At 35.4% G+C, this 11,597-nt stretch overlaps 1 protein-coding gene across 1 annotated transcript in view; it reads right to left on the bottom strand.

Moving 5' to 3' along the window:
* The window catches only part of LOC142979135 (uncharacterized), a 425,130-nt gene extending 416,459 nt beyond the window's left edge, over window positions 1-8,671 (bottom strand). Inside the window, exon 1 of the mRNA XM_076123898.1 lies at window positions 8,484-8,671. The gene's annotated coding sequence lies outside the window, so the exon portion shown is untranslated. The remainder of the gene's footprint in view (window positions 1-8,483) is intronic.
* Window positions 8,672-11,597: the final 2,926 nt, after the last annotated feature.

Below are 11,597 nucleotides of genomic sequence, written 5' to 3' on the forward strand. Positions count from 1 at the left end.
AGTAGTTGATTTGACTAATAGTCTACCCTATTTCAACTTTGAGCATTTTAATTTAAAAGCTCTACACTCTATTTCTAAGCCCCAATACCAATGCACCTAAATCAAGAAGCGACCAGCAATATCAATTACTATCAGTAATGAACTATAACCATTGCCGGCCTATGTCGTCACATGGCGACGTAATGAACCGACGTATTAACCGCCGCGCCAGATGTTCTGACTGCGGATGGCATAATTATGTCTTATTAGTGCTGTTATATTGATTTATTACACTATGTAGTACTGTAGAGAAATGTAGATAAAATTTCTCCCCGCGATTAATATGTCTGAGTCACGGCCATTTTTTACAGTGAGTTCTAACGAGTATCGACAATTTGATGTTTAAAATGTGCTTAACAGTTAGTTCTCAAGGCACGCGCTAGGTTTGCTAATCAGGTTTTCATACGATAGTTGTAGGTCGATAGTTGATAGTAGAAGGGATTCGCATCCCTGTATTTAAGCGTCAATCAAAACATTGTAAAATGCATGACTTTGTTAACATCTGTATAATATAACATAGTAGACTTCACGAAAGTTTAAAAGATATGGATTTGTTCGGCTTCAAAGAATTTTCAATATTTGTAAAGACTAAAAGTTACGTTATGTTGTAAAAATGCAGCAAATACGCACAGTGATATATTAATTATCAGAATTCACTGGCATACGGATCGAATCCGAACTTTGGTAGACAATAGTCGTTCAATGAATATTTTTTTGTTGTCCTTAATTTTTCACCTAAACCTTGGTATCCCTACAGTCCGTTAGAGTCAACCCTTTAGAACGCCGCCATTTTTCATTAGGGCCGGCCAATTTATGCGGCGGCTTAATTATGTGTTGCGCTTGTTTTATTTATACCTTCTCTACAATTATACCTTGCAATCTTGTTCAATGTTACTGTTATCCGTTCAAAAATATTGCCATTACATTTTGAAAATGTCGTATATGCTGAGTAATAGTATGACACAAGAACATTCTGTGGTCTGATCAGGAATAAATGTGAATGCTGAGCTCAGGTCTTGTGATTAATTCTTTATAGAGCATTCTCAATGGTAGCCCAGAGTTTTGTCACGATAGTTAATCGGCAATAGGATCTCTCTTCTTTATAGGACTAACATTGTAAAGTGAATATTTTGGATACAACTTTGTCTACATATTCAGGTTCAACAGACGTCAGGTCATAAACAAAAACATTTTGTATTAGATTGACCTCCTTTAATTGTCGATGGTAGTCAATGTTTTTGCGTAGTAAATATACTTTAAAAAAAACCATGCGACAACTGCAAATAATCATCTCTTCAATCGTTTGACAACAAATCAATGAGTGACTGGGTCTTAACACTTAAAATAATTAAGATTAAATACCGTCAAAATAAGAAATAATTATTTAAAAAAGAAGTCTTTAGAAATGTACTTAGTTAATGCGAAATAAATTTCGTTTCTTTCCTACTTAGTGCTGATTAAAATCGTTACTTTCTTAGATAATTTAGCGTTCGTTCTCGGTCTCTTGTAATTACACGCCCTTTTGGAACGCTTTACTACGCTCGTTTTAGTGGAAATTATTTACTAAGGAATTCTATTTGATGGAAATATCTATAGTATCATCATCTCAGCCGGGAATCGTCCACTGCTGGACAAAGGCCTCCCCCATCGAGCGCCAATAGGACCGGTCCTGGGCCGCCCTCATCCATCGGACTCCGGCAACCCTTACCAGGTCGTCGGTCCATCTTGTGGGGGGCCTGCCAACACTACGTTTCCCGGTTCGTGGTCGCCACTCAAGAACCTTTCTGCCCCAACGGCCGTCGGTTCTGCGAGCTATGTGCCCTGCCCACTGCCACTTGAGGTTCGCAACTCTTAGGGCTATATCGGTTACTTTGGTTCTCCTGCGGATCTCCTCATTTCTGATTCGATCTCGCAGGGAAACTCCGAGCATAGCCCTCTCCATTGCCCTCTGGGTGACTTTGAGCCTTCTGATAAGGCCCATAGTGAGCGACCACGTTTCACCGCCATAGGTCATCACTGGCAACACACACTGGTCAAAGACTTTCGTCTTGAGACACTGCGGTAATTCGGACGAGAAGATGTGTCGGAGCCTCCCGAACGCTGCCCAGCCGAGTTGGATTCGACGAGTGACCTCTTTCTCGAAGTTGGACCTACCTAACTGGACAGTTTGTCCTAGGTAGACGTAATCGTCAACAACTTCGAGTGTAGCGTCGCCGATCTTGACAGGGGTGGGTCTGACATGGTGGTTCGACATGATTTTTGTCTTGTCCATGTTCATTTTGAGACCCACTTGTTGGGATACGCTACTGAGGTCATCGAGCATTGCGCCTAGGTCTTCCATGGTCTCAGCCATGACTACGATATCGTCGGCAAATCGAAGGTGAGTCAAATACTCGCCATTGACGTTGATGCCGAGTCCTCTCCAATCCAGAAGCTTGAAGACGTCTTCCAGTGCAGCGGTGAACAGTTTCGGAGATATTACATCTCCCTGTCTCACGCCACGCCGCAGCTGGATAGGTTTCGAGTTCTGGTCTTGAAGGCGGACTGACATGGTGGCGTTTTCGCATAAGCACTTCAACACTTCGATGTACCGATAGTCAATTTGGCACCTCTGGAGAGACTGTAGCACTGCCCAGGTCTCGATCGAATCGAAGGCTTTCTCATAGTCCACAAACGCTAAACATAGGGGCCGGTTATACTCCTCGGACTTCTGTATAACCTGCCGCAGCGTATGTATGTGGTCTATGGTACTAAAGCCTTTTCGGAAACCGGCTTGTTCGTGAGGCTGGAAGTCATCGAACCTGTTAGCGAGACGATTCGTAATAACTCTCGAGAACAGCTTGTAGACGTGACTCAGGAGCGAGATGGGCCTATAGTTCTTCAAAAGAGCTTTATCGCCCTTTTTAAAGAACAGCACCACCACGCTCCTGTGCCATGCCTTAGGCGTGGTACCCTCGTGGATGACAGAATTAAACAGTTTTCGGAGAGCTTCTAATATCGGCTGTCCGCCCGCTTTTAGAAGCTCTGCTGTTATTCCGTCATCACCTGGAGCCTTGTTGTTCTTGAGCTGTCTGAGAGCCATACTAATCTCGCGCAGGTCGATGTCCGGGATATCTTCGGTATAGTGTCGGGTTAGTGCGGCTCTTGGATCTGTTGCCGCACTGCAAACAGGTGATCGTGTGGACGTGTATAACTGTCCGTAGAACTTCTCTTTAGAGCAAATATTTGGGAACAAAAATTACTTTGTCGACTAATTTCAAGAAATTATATTCGAACATTTGATCTTCAATTCTTTTCAAAATTGACTGCCTCTGTGGCGGGGTCGGTTGCATATCCGTATACTAAACACAATGTCCCGGGTGCGTTTCCCAGGTGGGACAAAGTGTTACTTTTTTTTAAGGTTAATAAAAAAAAAAAGTAGTAGTCCGGACTTTATAAGTGGCAATAGGTTCCTTATTGCATAATAAACTAACATTTTTAATGGCGAAACGCGGGTATACTATTACTATCACCCTATCAAACGGATTTGTCCCTAATGTTTCTATGTAAGATACACTACTTGGACTTATATACGTCAAGTCTAGCAGGGGTCGAAGACCTTAAGAACATGCATCTAGACCAATATTCAGTCCCGTATATACATAGACATCAATTTCTTACGAAGATAACGATCAACCGACACTAGTCTATATCAAGTTTCAATGTTACATTAAATTGTAATACGATTTGATTTCATAAATCCCATTTTTGCCTAAGATAAGTTAGTTGAATGGGCTTTCTCTCTTACTTTATCAGGTCAGTTTTGTGTTAGTAAGTAACTAATTGATTATTTTCTGAAGACAATATTTATTTTGATCCTCAATCGCTCCTGTTATACCCAAAGGCGTAGGCAGAGTGTGAAATACACCCATGTTTCGCTGATAACAATGTTAGTCCCATGTTTTAGGGGACGAGCCTATATAGGGCACGTTACCAAGCAATTAAGAATATACCAATAGTAATTTTACCGATCCGGAAATTAAACCTTAGACCTCATGATCAGTAGTCGGATACACTACCGACTGCGCCACAGAGGCATTATTTTTTAGGTCAAACATAATATCAATATATTCGAACGTCTTTCAAGAAAAAAGTTACGAAAAAACTTATTATAAAACAAACTTACAAACTTCTATGCGAGAGTAAGACAAAAAACGTCGATACTTCCGATAGAATTATTCTAATCGATAATATTAATATCTTAGAGAGAATTCGGTAAGGGTTGTATGGAATTACGGGCGGCATACCAACCCCTATCTTATGAGCTAAGACATATACCGTTATAGGCTTACCGTGTGATGGGATTCAAAAGTTTTAGGGAGTTTTATGCTGATTGATTTGGGTCAAAGTTTAAATCTGTTTAGTATAATGTTTATTTGAAAAACTGGTATATGATTTTAATAGGAAATAATCTATCTTAGAGCTGTTTTTGTGGTGGTCGAGTCAATGATTTTATTATGAGAATAATTCAAAAATCAGAATCAAATGTTGACACTTATGATAAGTTGTTACAATTACTGAATCTACCACTAGCTCGGGAGGGGTAGAGAAATTTTCTTACGTGCAACACGGAACCAGTAAGAACACTTGAACTTCCTTACACTGTTGTAGTTTTATTTATGAAAAGAAATCTTATACCCGAATTTTCTTTTGCTCATTATGTATCAGTATTATATATATTTAATAATAGTCATATATTTCCTTATTATATCTGTGCCTCTAGAGAAAAAGGTTATAAGTCCGATTTTGTCAAAAAATTGTTAGGAAATTAAAGTGCACTTATATGCCACTCTTGCATTGCTAACTTTCTCATTTAAAAAAATAAACAACTAACATTTTCACCAGTTGAGAGAGTATTTTTCTCTGAACATTTTGGTACACTTAACTCATCTTTGACGAAATCGGACTTCAACAATTTTTCAACATATATTGTATGGTAGTGTTCAGCTTAGATTGATCTTTTTTTACATCAAACAGTACACTATCAATGGAATAACTATAAAATAAGTTGCTTAACTGTACATTTACCAAAAGTAAGTGCATTTGCCTTTAAACTACGATTAACAACGCAATAAAAGCCTATTTCCAATAGTATTTCTTTAGTAAATAATGCAATAAAACGTTATTAGAATAGCATTTCCTTCCCAAAGGACAGTGACCGCTACCGAAACCGCAGATCGACCGCAACTCGCGTCTCAGAACAACGCGTGCAGCTAATAACAAGTAATCGATCGACGTGCGTGCACCCTCAAGTAATAAGTATTATTATTTTATTACTACAAGTCAATAATGTTACTTTTTATTCGTTTTCTGTGCTGTAACATTGGTGAGTGATGTTTGATATTAGATAGATAATTTTAATTTATGTGTCAAGACTTTTGTTTTATGCAAATTGGAGATATAGAAAACAGAAAAATAATCTTTTATTTACATAATATGGCAATGTTGGTTATCGGACTAACGTTTTGAAAAGGCGAAACGTCAGTGCCATTTGCCTTGGCTCACACCTTCGGGTATATTGATATTATTTGTTATTATTCTTAAAAAACTAACTTTTGTTTAATTATATTTCAAGGTAGTGCATAAACAGAAAATCTAAGAAACAAAGTAGTTTTCAAATCCTAGGATACAAATAGACGTATTAGGGAAATAGAACGCGAAAAAAATTGCAATTCATTTCGACAAAAAATTATAAATGTCTAAATGTTCAACCCATAATTTTCCCACGGCATTATAAAAATACTGAATCGAATTTAAGCCTTTTAAATATTGGAAACCGCTGTCTAAACATTGAGAGACTTATAAACAAAGCCTCCCCTAGCTAGGGGATGACTGGCGGGAAGTTTTCATCACAACGCCCCACTGACTCTTGAGAAATCTTGGACATACAAAAACAAAAGCTTTTTTCATAACGACTGTTATGTCTAAAAGTATAGGCAGATATTATTAAATATACCTTTATTGTGCCGTTCATAAAACATACACAACAAATTCACCAACCCGGTAAGAGATGTCGACAACTTGTAGATATAGTGTGACCGCGACTTTATCCATGTGAAAAGATTTTCCGGGGTAAAATATGTTATATGTGTTAATCCAGCAATAAACCTGTCATAAGCTATTAGTGTATCGAATTTTACAAAAATGTATTTAGTAGTTTAGGTGTGAAAGAGTAACAAACATACATCTATCCATCCATACTCACAAACTTTCGCATTTATAACATTAGTAGAATAAATAAGATACACCGTGGAAACCAAGGCTCTGTTCTAAGTTGCGCAACAATAGCATATATTATAAGAACGTAGCAAACTTAGTATTACTAAAGATCTTTGAGGAGTACTACGCTACAAAGTTGCAGTCAAACTTGGCAATGAAGCACAAACAATACGACCAGCAATAAGGCTTCCATATCGAATAACAGATGCGATCGATTCCCCGGACACCTATTTTGTATTCACAATGACTTATGCTCTCTGGATCAGGTAGAGTCTATACGAAATGAACTTAACTAACTGAATAGTAATTTAGTTTTAGTAATATGTTAATTCTGTGATAGCCGATTAAGCCTGAAAGCCTACCAACAAAAATGTTCAAGAGTTTAAAGGCAAGTGACATCAAAGATTTTTGTGGTTATGAATTTATTCCAAATTACATAGAGACCCAAATAAGAACACTTTGTATGAACCACACACTACCATTCTAATGACTAACCATTTTTATATTTTTTAACTTGATACAATTTCATAAGAAAATTATACATCTATTTATACCAAACTTTTTCTCAATGACTCTATAATTTGTACACCACGTAATTATAAAGTATCACAATTTTTATTTAAAATCCCCAACAAAACGCTCTAGCATAATAAAATCCTTTCTACATAACTCTACATCCGGTAGAGTCCCGTACAAGTAGCGTGTAATCACACGGCTCGCTGGCAGATCGCCTCAACACAGGTAGAGTTGTAGAGTCCATTGCCTAATATCATGTATTTTCAAACTCTACACTATGTATAGAAAGGTTTTAAAATAGTGTTTTTAGTAGTTGTGCTAAAGGGAACTCGATAAATTACTTCATTCTGGGACATTGGTTCTAGACAATTTAGAATTAGTCAATGACCATAAAAAAATTCATCCATTTTACCACTGAAGTTATTCATTGATTCACATACATATTAATAGGTAATATTTAAACAGCTGCCTATGACCTTTTAATGGTAACTTGTAAAGTCGGAGTCAAAATATATGCAACCATTTTCAATCGTATCTTTTTGTATAGAACTATTATTTTGTAATTGATCAACAAACAATACACAGTGACTGTAAAATTACTTTAACACTATTTGCATTGGTAAAACGTACATACCACACCATTTCTCTCTTTTCCGTAAAAAATGTAAGTTTTTTTTTAATAATGTGCCTTTTCATCCGTTGTTCAAATACCACTCTCCATTTTTTTAAAAGTCTGGAATCCTAATTTTTCAATGTATCTTCTTATAATCCCAAAGAAACTATTTTTATCTTCATCTATTGTCAAAGTTTTAAGAGATAGTTTTCTTTGTAACACTTCAAACAATCCAATCAGAAATTCTAAGAATCGTGTTTCTGTTTGTCTACCAACCATATAAACCCAGTGTTCATAGAGCTTTGAAGTGTATTGTTCTAGAAGCCACCGATACAATAGGAGCTCAGAAGTTCATAGTGAACAAATTTATCGTTTTAATAATATAAAAAACTTTAAAAAAATTCATAATTAATTAAAATTATAGTTTCAGTTTAGTCTAGTTATTATTTTCCGTCAAACAAGTTAAAGATCAACGCATTATTTTTCTAAGTAAAGAATCAAGTATTAAGCTTAGTAAAAAAAAAAACGATAAAGTTTGATGACTAGATCTAAATAACGAATTTTTAAAATAATTTATTTTATTGTCCCACAAACGTAGCTTTAGGGCACAAAAATATCCGAATGTTGAAATTTTACTTAAGAAGTAGTATTCAAACAACAAAAAATTAAACATTCTGCTCACATACATAATGTAAGGTAAATAATTTTAATTTAACATTGTGTTAATGTCAAAAATTCAAAGCCAAATGAGTCCTTGAATATGAAAAAATATATTATAAGGAGAACTAAAAAAATATTCACTATAGTACGCATTTTAAAAATATCTAAATTTTAATAAAATAAATATCTAACCTAACCAATTTTAATCTCCCATTAATGAACACAAGTCTCCTTAAAATAAAAGGCTGAAAATACTCTACTAGTTGACCAAAAAAAAACCACTTCACACAATCCAAACTATTCATAGATCTCTCAAGTTTATTCAACGTATTTTCAAACGAACATTGAACATCAAAACCTACAAACTACGTCTTAATGTAAAACAAACAGTACTTACTAAAACAATAGAGTACTCCCAAACACTCACTTTACACAATCAAAACACACACATCACAGTTCAAACAATCTCAAAAATCAAAACAAAACACATACAATTTTTTGAAAATCAATCGTTTCAATTCACAGTTTAAAAACTAAGTCACAACACTATGCAAAATACTTCGCGGGAATCAAATTGAAGGAGCGAGCGCGCCTCCCCTCACACGTCCGACCGTCGCAACGATGCGACGTACACTAAAGCTTCAGGATCTACATTTCACAGTTTTCCGCGACAGAGGGAGAGGTGAATAGCAGAGTCCAGAAAATTTCAAAAGTGGGAAAGGGATGGGAATAGGAAGTTTCGCACGTGGTGCGTTGCGGTCAATTGCAACGCTACGGTCATTGCCATAGAGTGATCATGTTACTGCTTTATAGTTTATTTATGTTCTTAAATTACAATTATATTAAACCTTACCTTATTTCAAGGCACTACTCTCTTTCTCTATAAGTCAGCGCAATACGGGAGCAAACTTTTGATCCAAAGAATTTTTACTCGGATGAATGTAAATTTATAAATAAATAATACGAGCAACGCCGGCGCGATATTATACTTTAAAGCATTACATAAAAATACTTTAATTTAAGTAAAATTCTTAGCAACAAATATTTGATTAAACCTAACGAGCTAGTCAACGCGCAGTCTTAATAAGAAATAGCCGGACTCTATAAGTTTTGAAACTTGAAGATTAAAATGTCAAATAAAATTAAGAGAATTCCTTTGGACTCCATACACTATTTAAATAACATGTATATTTTGCACTATTATTATGTATATTTCCTACTATGCTCGTAGTTTTCCGACAGCAGATGGCAACATGCTATAAGTTCGTCTCTCTTAAAGTAAAGTATATTCAACCTAATATTGTCCCACTGCTAAACACTCATGTCCATTTGGAATAAAGTTTTTTTCTTCGTGGTATTGTATTGTTCATATTGTTGTTCCATCTTTAATTTAAGAATGGTAAAGTCTCGAGTCCACCACCCAAGTAAAATCCAGGTTCATGACGTTGCACTACTTCAATGTTTTCTTCTTTTTTTTGCGACAACTCCTTTCCGGGGCCTTTTACAAACATACAAAGAACGGACACAAAGTACAACCAGACCCGAAGCCACTATTTGTTGATCGTACAAAATTGACCCGTATAGGGATCGAACCCACGCACGCCACTACCATTGTGTTTTTGGTGTGTAACAAAAATAAAACAAACGTGGTTGTTTTTTCTAATTCTTATTATTTGGGGTGATAAGATTTCAGTTCATTTTTCCTTCCGTGATGGCAGATAACAATTTCATTCGGAGTTACTTTTGATAAGGAAATACCTACACATTTGTGTTATTTTCTTTTCACAGAAAATGTTAAATTTTGCGAGATATTTACCAGTTGTATCCTCAATGATAATCCTTTTGGGTCTTTTTTACAAATAATTTTGGTGGAATGGGAATTGAAATTGATTAGAAAAATCACGTTCAAGGGAAAGTCCACTTGCAAAAAAAATTCGCTTTACTTTCTGTAAGGGACAATTGAAGGTTTATTAATACACTAACGTTTAAAAAATTTAAAATGAAAGGCTAGGATACCTCATTTGTTTACCCGAAGTTTCGATCGACCGTGGTCACAGACTGGCTAGAAAAGTAAAGTTTGGTGTGTTTCAATCGAAATACATTGGAAACCACGTATTGCCCAATACAAACATAATATCTTTAGTCCCATGATACGCCAAACCGAGTAAATAAAATAATAAATTTTAAATTTTTGTTTTATCTATTAAGAAGTTGCCTTTTGTCTAATTTAGAAAGCAGTAAACAACAAGGTTCTCTCTCCTAACCCTGCGCTATTTATTGATCACCAATTTGAAAGCATAGCAACACTATTATCAAGAATAGCGTGTTTGAAAGCTCCGTCTAACCACCAAAGTGTTGCCAGAGGAAATAACACTAATAAAGTAAAGGAAATAATAGTTTTATTAAGCCAAATCACTGGCAATTTAGTAATATAACCTTTACAAAACAGGGTTTAAGCACGATCTGCTGTACACTCTCCGATTAACGTTACTATGAACGAGTTTGTTTACATTCTCCGATTTATTACAATAGGCATATATATTTTCTATAACAAAGGAATAAATTGCAAACGACAAAATCGGTATTTCAAACACCTATGCCTACACCTTCGTGTATAACAGGCCTGAAGTATTTTTTGCAAATCGCACAAATAAAATAATTTATTTCCAGAAATAACAGATAACCATACACAACAGATAACTTTGATATTAACTTAAGAAACTTACGTTAGCTTAAGAATATAGGGTACCGAGGGATTTTTTTGTTCTGAAATCAATCCGAAATTGCACGATATAAAAATATTTAACAATATGATAACATTAAAATTTGGCTATACTATCGGAAGGTGTAAACGCTCAAATATATAAATTACGCAGTATTGTTAGTTTTATAGGCGAAACTCATGGAAACTAGTTGTAGTGGCAGTAAAAAGTTTACTAATACAACCCGGGTTTGTTCACATCCATGTTTAGAGTATCGGAGCATAGGAACAGATGTGAGCGTTGTTAAAACTTAGATTTGGATTTACAGATTTCTAAGGTTTAGATGTATTTTAAATTCACGATGACTCAACAAAATTAGAATACTACATTTGGAAACTAAGGATTTATTTTGTGTTAAATACAGTTCATAATATAGCATTATTTTTGCGTATGGGAATCAAGCACTACTAATGACTCTATTTTTATAGGCATTAGCGATTACTTTTTAAAATTGCGACTGAGGGCCTGCAATAGTCCCACTTTCAAATATCATAAATTCTACAGCGGACGATCACAGACGAGAAATAGTCCTAACACGTTGTATGCTAAATATATATAAATTAACATTATATCGAAATCGAAATCAAATACAAAATATATTCCAGTCTCACAAACTCAGCTACAGAATTTCCAAACAACATTATTCCCTACAATTCACGACATTTACAAAACAAATTCATGAAACGATCCTTACAATAACACGTTACCGACAATTATAACAAACGGAGTATAACATAACACTAGGAATT

This window comes from Anticarsia gemmatalis, chromosome 16 (genome assembly GCF_050436995.1).
Source record: "Anticarsia gemmatalis isolate Benzon Research Colony breed Stoneville strain chromosome 16, ilAntGemm2 primary, whole genome shotgun sequence".
NCBI classification, from domain to species: Eukaryota; Metazoa; Arthropoda; class Insecta; order Lepidoptera; family Erebidae; genus Anticarsia; species Anticarsia gemmatalis.